The sequence below is a fragment of the Lissotriton vulgaris genome, chromosome 3_2 (assembly GCF_964263255.1).
Source record: "Lissotriton vulgaris chromosome 3_2, aLisVul1.2, whole genome shotgun sequence".
NCBI lineage: Eukaryota > Metazoa > Chordata > Amphibia > Caudata > Salamandridae > Lissotriton > Lissotriton vulgaris.
Window position 1 is genome coordinate 124,287,738 of NC_141690.1, and position 12,995 is coordinate 124,300,732.

Here is a 12,995-nt window from a genome sequence, read left to right on the forward strand (position 1 = left end):
TGCCAGACAGCCTCCTTGCCAGCCTCCTGCCTGCCGCCACCAACACCGTCGCCCCCCCAGCACCCCCGAGCGGCCCAGCCACAGCTGAGCCGCCCGCTCGCCACTTTTTCCCGTCGCTGGCCCCCTGCGGCCCCGCCCACCACCGGTCCTTTGGCCCAGCCGCTCGCCCAGCCCAGCAGACCCGCCCTCCCGTCCCCCTTCTTAAGGGGTTGCTGCGGGAGTGACCACTGTGCCTCTCGAGGCCGGGTCACCCCCTTGCTCCCTCGCCTGCTGTCCCTGCTGCTAGACAGCCTCCTTGCCAGCCTCCTGCCTGCCGCCACCGACACCGTCGCCCCCCCAGCACACCCGAGCGGCCCAGCCACAGCTGAGCCGCCCGCTTGCCACTTTTTCCCGCCGCTGGCCCCCTGCGGCCCTGCCCACAACCGGCCCATTGGCCCAGCCGCTCGCTCAGCCCAGCAGACCGGCCCTCCCGGCCCCCTTCTTATGACGCCCCCTGAGCGACCGCGCAGCGGACGCGCGCAGCGGGAGCACCGATTGAGCGCCAAAGATGCGCCAAAGGTAAGCCCGTCTGCGCCCGTCCGCGCCTGGACCGCGCCCAGCACCAGGACCCCTGGCCCCTGAAGACCCCAGCCCACCCGCTGGACGTACGACGCCGCCACCCTCTACGCACTCAACACCGGCCGAATCCCGGGATGCTACCGAGCCACCCCGAGACGAACCCACGGACCCTTCAGCTGCCGCACCTGCAAGTTCTTCTGCATCCGGACCTGCCCCGCACCAGCACCCGCCAAGCCGAACACCAGCAGCAACCACCTCAAGTGCATCCTACTCAACACCCGCTCCGTCCACAGACACACCATCGAACTCTGGAACCTCCTCGACACCACAGCTCCTGACGTCGCCTTCCTCACGGAAACCTGGATGAACGACTCCTCACCGCCCGACATCGCCATCGCCATCCCAGAGGGCTACAAGATCACCCGAAGAGACCGAGGCAACCAGACTGGAGGAGGCATCGCCATCATCTACAGGGACACCATCCGCATCACGACCAACACCGACGACACCCTGACAACCGCCGAACACCTGCACTTCCAGATACACACGGACCCCAAAACCACCCTCAGAGGCACCCTCATCTACCGACCCCCGGGACCACGCACACAATTCAGCGAAGACATCGCCGACTTCATCAGCCTGCACGCCCTCCCATCCGCTGACTACATCCTCCTGGGGGACATCAACTTCCACCTGGAGAACAACAACGACCGCAAAACCACCACCCTGCTTGACAACCTCGCCAACCTCGGACTCAAGCAGCTGGTGACCACCCCCACCCACCTCGCCGGAGACACACTCGATGCTGTATTCTCATCCAGCAAGGACATCGTCTTCAGCCACGCCACCGGAATCCACTGGACGGACCACACCTGCGTCCACTTCACTTTCAGAAGATCCACGATCCACCACCATCAGCAACAGGTTGCTCGAAGAAGCTGGAACAAGATCACAGCTGACCAGCTCACCGCTTCCCTGAGCCAGCACCCTCCCGCCAGCTCAGCGAACCCCAGCCAGGCCGCCGATAACCTCACGAAGTGGATCAGCAACTGCGCAGACGACCTCGCCCCACTGAGGACCCCGCCTAGCAGACCCGGCAGCAAGAAGGCCCCATGGTTCACCGACGAACTCAAGAGCTCCAAGAAGAACTGCCGAGCCCTCGAGAAAGCCTGGAGAAGGGAGCCAACACTGGACAACATGACCACCCTCAAGCTCGCCACCCGGAAGCACCATCAACTGATCCACGCCACCAAGAAAACAGCATTCAAGGACCGGTTGGACAACAACGCACACAACTGCAAGGAACTTTTCAACATCGTGAAAGAGCTCTCCAACCCCAACGCCGGAAACAACGACATCACCCCGTCGCAAGACCTCTGCAACTCCCTCGCCTCCTACTTCCACAACAAGATCGCTGACATACACAACAGCTTCAGCCCACAAACAACGCGCCCAACGACCGCACCAACGCCCCCCACCACCACCCTCAGCGCCTGGACCCAGATCAACACAGAAGACACCATCCGCACGATGAACTCTATCCACTCCGGATCTCCGACCGACCCCTGCCCCACCACGTCTTCAACAAGGCTGACGCTGTCATCGCACCCCACCTGCGGGACATCATCAACACCTCCTTCGACACCGCCACCTTCCCTGAGAGCTGGAAGCATGCCGAGCTCAGCGCCCTACTGAAGAAACCAACAGCGGACCCCACCGAACTCAAGAATTACCGCCCCATCTCGCTCCTCCCGTTCCCAGCCAAAGTCATCGAGAAGACCGTCAACAAGCAGCTGGCCGCCTTCCTCGAGACGAATGGATCCCTCGACCCCTCACAGTCTGGCTTCCGAGCCAACCACAGCACCGAGACCGCCCTCATCGCTGCCACCGATGACATCCGAGCCCTGCTGGACAACGGTGAAACAGCGGCCCTTATCCTCCTAGACCTCTCCGCGGCGTTCGACACTGTCTGCCACCGCACCCTAGTGCAGCGCCTCAGCCACATCGGAATCCAGGAGAAGGCACTGGAATGGATCATCTCCTTCCTCGCTGGAAGGACACAGAGAGTCCGCCTACCACCGTTCAGATCTGCAGCCACGGAAGTCATCTGCGGCGTTCCTCAGGGCTCCTCGCTCAGTCCCACCCTCTTCAACGTCTACATGAGCCCCCTTGCGGCCATCGCACGCCAACACAACCTCAACATCATCTCCTACGCCGACGACACCCAGCTGATCCTCTCCCTGACCAACGACCCCGCCGCCGCCAGACACAACCTGCACGAAGGGATGAAAGCCGTAGCCGAGTGGATGACGACCAGCCGCCTGAAACTGAACTCAGACAAGACGGAAGTCCTCATCTTGGGCTCCTGGCCCTCCGCCTGGGACGACTCCTGGTGGCCTCCCGCCCTGGGCACCGCACCCAAACCGACAGACCACGTACGCAACCTGGGCTTCATCCTGGACTCCTCCCTCTCCATGACCAGACAAGTCAACGCCGTCTCCGCGTCCTGTTTTAACATCCTGCGCATGCTACGGAAGATCTTCCGGTGGATCCCCACCGTGACCAGGAAGTCGGTCACCCAGGCCCTCGTCACCAGCCGACTGGACTACGGCAACGCCCTCTACGCCGGAACCACCGCCAAGCTCCAGAAGAGACTCCAGCGGATCCAGAACGCCTCAGCCAGACTCATCCTTGACATCCCCCGACGCAGCCACATCTCCGGACATCTGAGAGACCTGCACTGGCTCCCCGTCAACAAGAGAATCACCTTCCGTCTCCTCACCCACGCACACAAAGCCCTACACGACCAAGGCCCGAGCTACCTCAACAACCGCCTCAACTTCTACGCTCCCAAACGCCACCTCCGATCGACCAACCACGCCCTCGCCGCCGTCCCCCGCATCCGAAGAGCAACAACAGGAGGAAGGTCCTTCTCCTACCTGGCCGCCAAGACCTGGAACACCCTCCCTCCCGACCTTCGCCTGACCCAAGACCACCTCTCCTTCAGGAAGAAACTCAAGACCAGGCTGTTCGAGCACCTTGAGACCCTCTGGGTAAGTAGTGGGCTCTATAAATGCCTTGATTGATTGATTGATTATTCTCAATAACACATCCTACCATGTGTGGAAACTAAGAGCATGGTGGAGACTCCATATCTTTAAGCATCTGCACAGTAGACAAACACACATCCTAACTGTGCACTCACTGTCCACTTGCCTTAACACATGTAGCACTTGGTAATCCACTTAAAAAAAGGGAGTTCCCCAATGTAAAAACAAAGGGACGGGGTACAAAGCTAACAACAGCAACACAAAGGTCCCTATATTCTATAAAAAGGTGGCTCAGAAGTCCTAACACTAGACTGAGTTTCAGTGCTTCACTAAAGAAACTGAAATGGCAGTAGTTCTGTGGTGGCACTCAGATAACGATTACAGGAGTTTAGCACTCAAATTAGCACAAAGGTTTCACACATGATTATGTAGAACTGAGTGTAGTCTTCGAGGGGCTGAGTCACACATTATGGATCCAGTCATTTACAGCATTTTCACGTTGCCATTGATTTCAAAATTGTAGTACCGCTAGCAGTGAGTTCCACAAAGAGAGATCCAGTCAGAGGTTTTACCGCTGGCGAGGGTTGTTTCATGGGAGGGCAACCCAGGGGTTCTTGGCACAGGACCGTGATAGGGGGTCCTGTGGCACGGCTCAATCGCTGCTCATGATTTGGATTTTGAAATCGCTGCCAACGTGAATACGCTGTAAATGACTGGATCTGTAATGTGTGACTCAGCCCCTCGAAGACTACACTCAGTTCTGCTTAATTCTTAACACATCTGCCCTGTGTTCATACAAGTTATCTAACCGTAAACTTGTTAATGAATGTACTAAGACAAGGATTGTGTATTGTCTTAGAAAGCATACAGGCACAACAATTCTAATGTCCTGAAGATGAACCCACTATTCTGACTATCCGACTGCCTCGCTGGAGGCTTTGGCGAGGGTGGGAACTGCAGCGCTGCTCTCCGGGATTTTATGAGCCTGTCTGTTTCCATCCCTGCCAGTGAGGTGCCCCCTCTCGCTCAGACTCTGCAGCGTCCCGTTCTCTAGACTGCTGCCCTAAAGCCTGTGTCGATCTCCCTCCAACCTGGGAGAATGGATTGGACACTGTTGCCACTGCTTCCCGGGACCTGTGCACATGGACGGCACTGCTGTGCTTTGGAGACCGCCTGCCCCCATTTTGTCTGTCTGACTCCTTTTCCCTTCTTGTTCTTCATCCGTTGGTTCAGCTCCCTAGTTTTCTTTGGACTTGGCCCTCGTAACTTTTAGACTGGAAACACATGTGCCCCGCCATTTTGGGACTGTCTCCTGTTGTCACTCTTGTCCTTGGTCCACCATCTTGCTAAACAGCAGACATTCTTCTGCCCTCCCTTGGAGCTGTGACTGCGTCCCCTCTCTGACCCCACTTAATGGAACTTTGCTCTCCTAATTTTTTGGGTCTTGACCTGAGAAAATCTACTATTTGTATATATATGTATATAGAGATAACTCTAACCACTAGTATATGTAGTAGACCTTTGTACTCTCTACCATTCCTATGCGACTCTTAGAGTTTATCCATTTGTATCTCTTCCTTGAGTGACTTTACAACTTGTACATTTTCAATTTTTTTTTCTGTTTGTATTTCTTCCTTGTGTGACTTTACAACTTGTACATTTGTAATTTTTTCTGTTTGTATCTTTTATGTAACTCATGTAATCCTAAGTCCTTATGTAACGCAACTGGTTCTTTTGTCAAGCGCTCTGACACCTTTGGGTAATGTTCGCGCTATATAAAATCGCAATAAATAAATAAATAAAATAAATAAAATAAATAGGGATGGAAACGCCGTCGACGATTTTTACACCATACTCATGTTAATATACTGTATATTGTTACCGGCAATGGTATCTTCATACTATATAAGTCTACTTCAATTTTATGTTCACAGACTTTTTCCCGTTGCCTTAACCTTTTTCCCAAACTTGTTAGTTTGTTTTATCTTGTTAGTAGGACCCAGGTGGTGCCCCACTTGAACTGTGTATGAATGTGTTCCTCTTTATAAATGTATTGACTATTAAAATCCTGTCCAGCTGGACAAAGAATATAGAACCTATCTAATCTATATTTACTTTCAAGTATATCTATAGGGTTTCTAGGGACCACTGTCTTTAGTAATTATATACATAACCAAGGTCCCAATTGCATTACCCTTGTTCCTTAATAATGATGTGAGTTGTAGCCTTTCCAAATACTGCACCTCCCATACATCCCAGCTAAGTCCTCTGTGACTATGGCTAATTGACAGCTGCGTGACACTTGTGCCTGGTTTGTCATTTGGCCACATGTCTTAACAGTGCCTTGTGGTCCACACAGCAGTCAACAGTGTCATCTATTGTACCAGTACATTTCCACTTACTATCAGACATTCTTAGTTTCAGGCATGCTCTTTGTGCTAGGTGGATACAGTGTGAAGGACAGGGCCAGCTAGGAGATGTAGTCAGGGCTCACACTCCTCCAACCACCCATCCTAAACAGCCCACCATAAACCTGACAGTGAGTGGAAGTGTACTTACAAAATGTCTGACACTGGTGTCTCTTGTCTGACTTGACTGCAATTCCATGCAGCAGTGTCAGCCACTTTGCCAGTACACTTGCACTCACTGTGAGATAAGCATAGGCCCACAGTAGTTAGCATGGCTGGGTGTGAGTATGAATATTTGCCATGGCTACAAGTCACATCAGGCCTTGTCCCACACACACCTTCCCACTCACCAGCAAAAGCCTACCTGAAACTCAGCTTCCCTGAGAGTGAGTGTGAATGTACTTGTATGATATCTGTCACTGATGACTGGTGCCTATTTGTCCACAACTCCCGGCAGGGCGTGGTTGTCCAGACACCACTCCCCAGTGTCAGTAATTTTGCCATTTCCACGTACGATCATGTAAGCACGGTTCCTGGTGGGCCGTTAGTGCTGTTTGGGAGGAGAAGTGTTTGCCTTGACTCCATCTCCCATCAGGCTCTGTCATCTACACACCTTCCTACCCATCCTAAATATCTTACCTGTGACTCTGCTATCCTGACAGTGAGTGGCAATGTGATGCCAAAAAGTCTGACACTGGTGACTGATTTGTCCACAACGCTCCAAACAGCAGTCTGCAGTGCCATTCATCTTGCCAGTACATTCTCGTTGACTGTCAGTGAAGATCTGTTCTATGATGGCTTGTTGGTCTGGGTGTGAGGATGAGTGTTTCCCTGACTTTAACTCTCATCATGCCCTGTCCTTCGCAGAGCTTCCCAGCCAGACCAAACGGCAGACCTGGAACTATGCAGTCCCAAACAGTGAAAGGAAATGTACTGGCAAGATAGCTGACACTGGCGACTGGTGTTTGGAGCACAAGGCCAATATGTGATTAGTAGTCAATTCTGACACCAGGCACCCGTGACAGACATTTTGTGAGTACACTACCCCTCATTGTCTGATCACCACTCTATCTGGTGTGCTGTTGAAGTTGTTTGTGAAGGTGGGTTTGGTCACAGGCCTGATGGGACTTGTAGTTGCAGCAAACACTCCTCCTCACACACATCCCAAACAGACCCACAGGAACTATGCATCCCTTACAGTGAGTGGGAATGTACTAGCAAGATGGCTGACACTGCTGCATGGTGTCTTGAGCACAAGGCCTTGATGTTGTTATGTTATGTTATGTTAAATGGGTGTCTTGTAGAGCGCACGGCTACTCGGGCAGAGTGTACCGGCGCTATACAGATCTGTAGAGGAGAGGCCAGGAACATAGTCGACTATAAGCCAAAGAGTCAAGTCTTAAGTTCTTTTTGAAAGGACAGCAGATTGTCTAGCTTCCTAAGAGACAAGGGAAGTCTATTCCAAAGTTGAGTGGCCAGCAATCTGTAGGAACGTCTGCCAATGCGAGCACGTTTGATGGTTGGGATAATGGCCAAAGCTTGTGAGGCCGAGCGAAGAGATCTAGAAGGAAGATAGAATTTAACTCTTTTCCTTAAGTAAACAGCACCAATACCGTGCAATGATTTGAAGGCTATGGTCAGAGTTTTAAAATGAATATGCTTCCGCACCGGCCGCCAATGAAGCGAATCGAGGAGAGCTGAGGTGTGAACCCTGCGGCTGAGGCCATAAATGGCCCTCGCTGCTGAATTCTGAACTGTCTGGAGGCGTGCAAGAAGGTACTCCGGAAGGCCCAGATATAGTATATTAGAGTAATCGAGCCTGGAACCAATCAGTGCCTAGACTGTTATTCTCCTATGACTATGGGAGAGGAAAGGAAGACATTTCCTAAGAGTACGCAACAAGGCAAAACATTGGCTCACTAGGCTGAGAATCTGGGGCTTAAAAGTTAAACCAGTGTCAATCTTTATACCTAAGTTCTTTGCCCCTGACGTGGGTGATGCAGGAGGATGCATATCGGCCGGCCACCAGGATTTCCAATGGGCATCAGGAGGACAGCCAAAGAAAATAATCTCTGACTTGTCCGAGTTGCATTTTAACTGGTTCTCTTGAAACCAGGAAAAAACGGCCTCAAGGCACCTCCTGATAGAATTGCCGACGAACTCAGTATTCTTGTCGCAGGTAAAGAGGAGCTGCGTGTCGTCGGCATACGACACAATACGCGCTCCATGCGACTCAACCAATTCAGCCAAGGAAGAAAGATAAACATTAAAAATATTGGGGCTCAACACCGACCCCTGTGGCACTCCTACGGCCAAAGGAGGAACAGCAGCTGAGAAAGGGGGGGCCCAGATCAATTGTTGGCGGTCGGACAGGAAGGGCTTAAACCAATTGAATACCATCCCTCTCAGTCCAATCTCCTGGAGTCTTGAAAGAAGACGGCAGTGAGGGACAGTATCAAAGGCAGCGGACAAGTCCAATAGCACCAGCATCGACTCAGTTACTTCCAATAAAGCTGTCTCAGTGCTCAAATTTGAGCGGAAGCCAGACTGAGTAGGGTGCAGGATATCTCGAGCTTCAAGGGAGCTGGAGAGAGTGGAATGTACTTGCTTTTCCGCTATTTTAACCAGATCAGGGAGCAACGAGATTGGTCTATAATTGCAGTGCTCTAAATGATCAAGGTTAGGTTTTTTTAATAGTGGAACGATGTGCGCCGTTTTCCATGCACTAGGGATGATATCAGTTTCAAGAGAGGCGTTGAGAATCGGATTAACCAAAGGGTTGATAACATGGGCCATATGGGCCATTTTGGCTAAAATTTTAGCAGGGCAAGGATCCGATGGGGAGCCGGACTTTAATTTTAGTAACAGATCCAGTGACAATTGAAGAGATAGAGGGGGAAAGGTTGTAAGCATGTGATTATCAGGGAGGGAACACTGATTGTCAGGGAGGGAACATATTCCAGACGAAATTGAAGAAAGCTCATTCATCGAAATATCAGGCAAGAAAGAGGCCTGAATGCTTACGATCTTATTCGAGACTTGCTTGACCCAGGATTCGGATGGGGAGGGTTTAGAAATTAAGGCCGCAGGGGAGGTGAACTCCTTAACGATTTTAAAAATGTATTTACTAATGTTACTCGCTGAATCGATTCTTCTAGCGAAGTACACTTTCTTCTCAGCGACAATAGCTTTATGATAGTCCTTGATGAGGACTTTATACGTCACTTTAGATGCCGCATCGTAACTGCGACGGCATACTCTTTCGGCCTTCTTGCAACTCCTTCTGGTCTCATGGAGTGCAGGAGTAAACCATGGAGCCGATGTACGTCGGCCAGATTTGGGCTGAATGGGAATAGGTGCTAACTCATCAAAGCGCTGAAGAAGCCATGACTGAAAGATGGCAAGATCATTTTCCAACTCACCCGTGAGTTGGCAAGGATGAATAGTAAAGTGATGGGAGTTGTAGTCCATTCAAACTACATACACCAGTGTCAGACACCTTAATAGTAGACTTACATTCACTGCAAGGTAGCCATAGGCCCAGATGAGCTGTTTGGGCAGTGTGGGATGAAGATTGTTTGCATTGACTACATCTCTCATTAGACTCTATCATACACACACCTTCCCACCCACCCAGCTCTGGAACACCAAAAGTCACACTATCGATGTCTGTAGTTTTAATTTTCTTTAGACCTGGCAAGTATGAGCAAAGCCTCAGGATGTTCTCTCTGTTAAGAATGTCCCATTTCCCTTGTGACATATACTGAGGACATAATATAATATGACTTTTAGGTCTTCAGGATTCATTTTTATGTTCTCACTTTGATTCATCTTATCTTGCTTTTCTGGCTGTTGTCTGGCCAATGAGCCATCATTCATCTCCCTGGGCTCTTGAGGGAGACTTCCCTGAGTGGATGTTTCTTCTCATGGGCAGTTAAGCTGTGCTTCGGGCGATAATTCCTTTCCCCTTGCCTTATGTGTGGAATGATGTAGCCTGTCACAGCTTGCCCGGGAGGCATTTAATACCCAGACATTTTGGTTTGTCTCCATCATGTCCCTTTGTTTTACCTGGGTTGCTGTCTCCTGAGTGTCTATTTTTAAGTTGTTACCTTCTCCTCTTACTTCGCAAGTTTACGATGTCTGTTGATGGGTGCTGTTTTTGTTTAAGTTATCCCCTTCAGCCCTTGAACAGGCATGGTAGGGGACAAGTGGCCATCTTTTGGGCATTTCTAAGGTTTTTTGTGGTTTAGAGACTTTTTTTCAATGTCTACAGATAAGATGCTTTCCTTATGGATTGGGTGCCCAATTACTTTTTCCCAGTTCTTTTCATCTCTAGCTACTTTTTTTTACCTCCTGGGGTGCATTTGTGCTGTTGTTCTCCTGTTAATCCTTTGTCACTCCCCCCGGGATGCACTATCACCATTCCTCTACTGGGGGAGCCATGTGCATGTGGCTCGCTTCACACAGCCTAGGCAAACGCTATTGGCAGCTTCTTTAGTTGGAGAGATCATGTGCTTAGAACCCACTGTACTGCCAAAGCATGTGTGGCGTATGGTGGAGGAGTGAGTAAAAGTCGGTGCGGCATAATTTATTTGGAAATGTAAGTGTTTTCTAGTCCTTGTATTGCAACTATATTATACAGTTTAACACTGAATATACATACACATTTTATAGTTTCTATGGAGTGACATATGATTAATCTAAAATGAATTAATTGACAGACAAACTTCCTAATACTATAGACTTACTGAAGTTTAGTCCAGAATGGGTGCTCCGATAGTCAAACTGATTAATTTTAATAGACAATATGTCAAGGTGGCTATAAAACATTCAGAAATATTTTTAAATCTCAAGGAGTTCACACTAACGCACTGTTGAACATTCAATCTGGCACCATATTTCAACATAATATTGCATTTCGCATTCCAAACAGCTTTCTCTGGCAGGAGGTTGTTACCACAAATCAGCCTGACACTTCCTTCTTCTTGGAATGGAAGCTTATTTTTAAAATACACTTAGGTGTCCACTCACATATTCTTTGAATACAGCAAAGTGTCAGGTTGATTTGCATGTACAATTTGTTGACATGAAAGCTACCTTTGACATCTGAAGCTGACATTTAAGTATTTACTTAAGCTTAAAACGTCTAGAAAAGAAATCCAATTCTGTAGCATTCAATGATAAATGGACAGAAAGCCGTCCATTCTAATATTGTGAGGCATGAATCTCTGCTTGAGGAAATAATGGAACAATGATTTTTGGGGTAACATTGATCAAGGTTAGTTTCCTGTAGTAGGAGCTTAGATTGTATTCATTGTATGTTGTAGAAGTAAGCACAACATACTTTTCTGCACAAAAAATGTTCCGCATTGAAAGAATATTAAAAAATGACAGTGAGAGTGAGCTACTGAACCACTTCACACTGAATGTCCGCAACCATGTTTACATTAAATTATAAAACAAATCATTAAATATTTAAGTTTGACAACAATTCTAATCATTCTTTTTTTATTGAGAGAGTTCATCTATTTCATAATCAATAATTACATAGAAAAAAAGAAAAACTATTTTTGAAGTGATTACATCATTAAAACCATTTTTCCCTTCTTTTCTTTATTTTGAAAACGACTTTAGAAATTCAATTCGATAAATAGATACATTGATAAGATAGTGAAAAAGGTGAAAAGTATTATATTATCCTAAACTTACATTACATGTAGCACGGGAAAGCCTCCCAAAACTTGATAAAAACCAATTCATAATATTACATTTTACACTGTACATATTGCCAATAAAGCTCCTAGCCAAATGCCACCTAGAGTAAAAGAAATGTCCTATAGGATCTTGATCTTGGTGCATATCGCTTTTCTGATTCCTTGATTCTACATAGTTTGGACAACTAAAGTTGACATTTTGGAATTTCCTCAGACTGCCACTTTTGAAGAATTAATGATCTGGCTATTAAAACAATAATATAAATCTTTTCTTTTGTAAAAGGCCAACATCTTAATCAGATGAAGACCTCAAGGCCACTGTCTGAACATCCAATGTGTGCTCCAATTCTAATGTGTAAGAACAGTACTGATCGATCTCAGCCCAGAGCTGTCTCATTCTTGAACAGCCCCATATGATGTGGGTCAAATTCCACCCCACACCCCCCATAGAGCACCAAAAATTATTTGTAGAAATCTGAGGGTTCATTTTATGGAGAAGAGCAAGAGTTTTTTAAAGCAGCCACTGCAAATTAATGTACTCTATCACAAGATGTAGTCGATACCTGAAGATTTTCTTTACACTACCATTTATCATGCCCCTTCTCCCAGAGCTTAGCTGCCTTGTAATTAAGCAAAGAGGAAATCCACCAGCAACTGATTGATTTGCACGTCCTATATTCTATCACGTCCTCAACAAGTTCCATAGTTGCGACTGCATCTCTGGAATTTATATCTCATAAGAGATGCCTTATCCTAATATAAGACCATTTCATCACTGCTTTGAAATACTTAATGTTAGGCTCTATTTCTCTCCATCTTTTCCAATTTTCATCCCAAAAATCGCATATCATGCAATATCTGTTATTCTCCCACCTGGAAGCAACAATTTTACCTACAAGGGGAGGATCCCCAGTACATAAATCTGTCAGATAACTCTCTCCAATTAAAAGGGGGATATCATAATGCCTAAACAGTTGGTGCCTACATTTAAAGGTCCATTGTAGAATCTTATATCTAAATTTTTTAGGAACTTTCATAAGGCCTTAAAAGTCAACTAAATCATGTTCTTAGAAAATAAAGACTAAAAAAAATTATCAAACCTGCTTGCATTTGGGGACATAAAAAATTACCAAAATAATATTCTTTCAAGTCAGGGAGGGCCAATCCTCCTTCTTGGGCTGACCTGCATAATATATCCATTGCTAATCTGGGCGGTTTTTTAGCCCATAGAAAAGCCGAGAAAATACCCTGCATCTCTTTGTAAA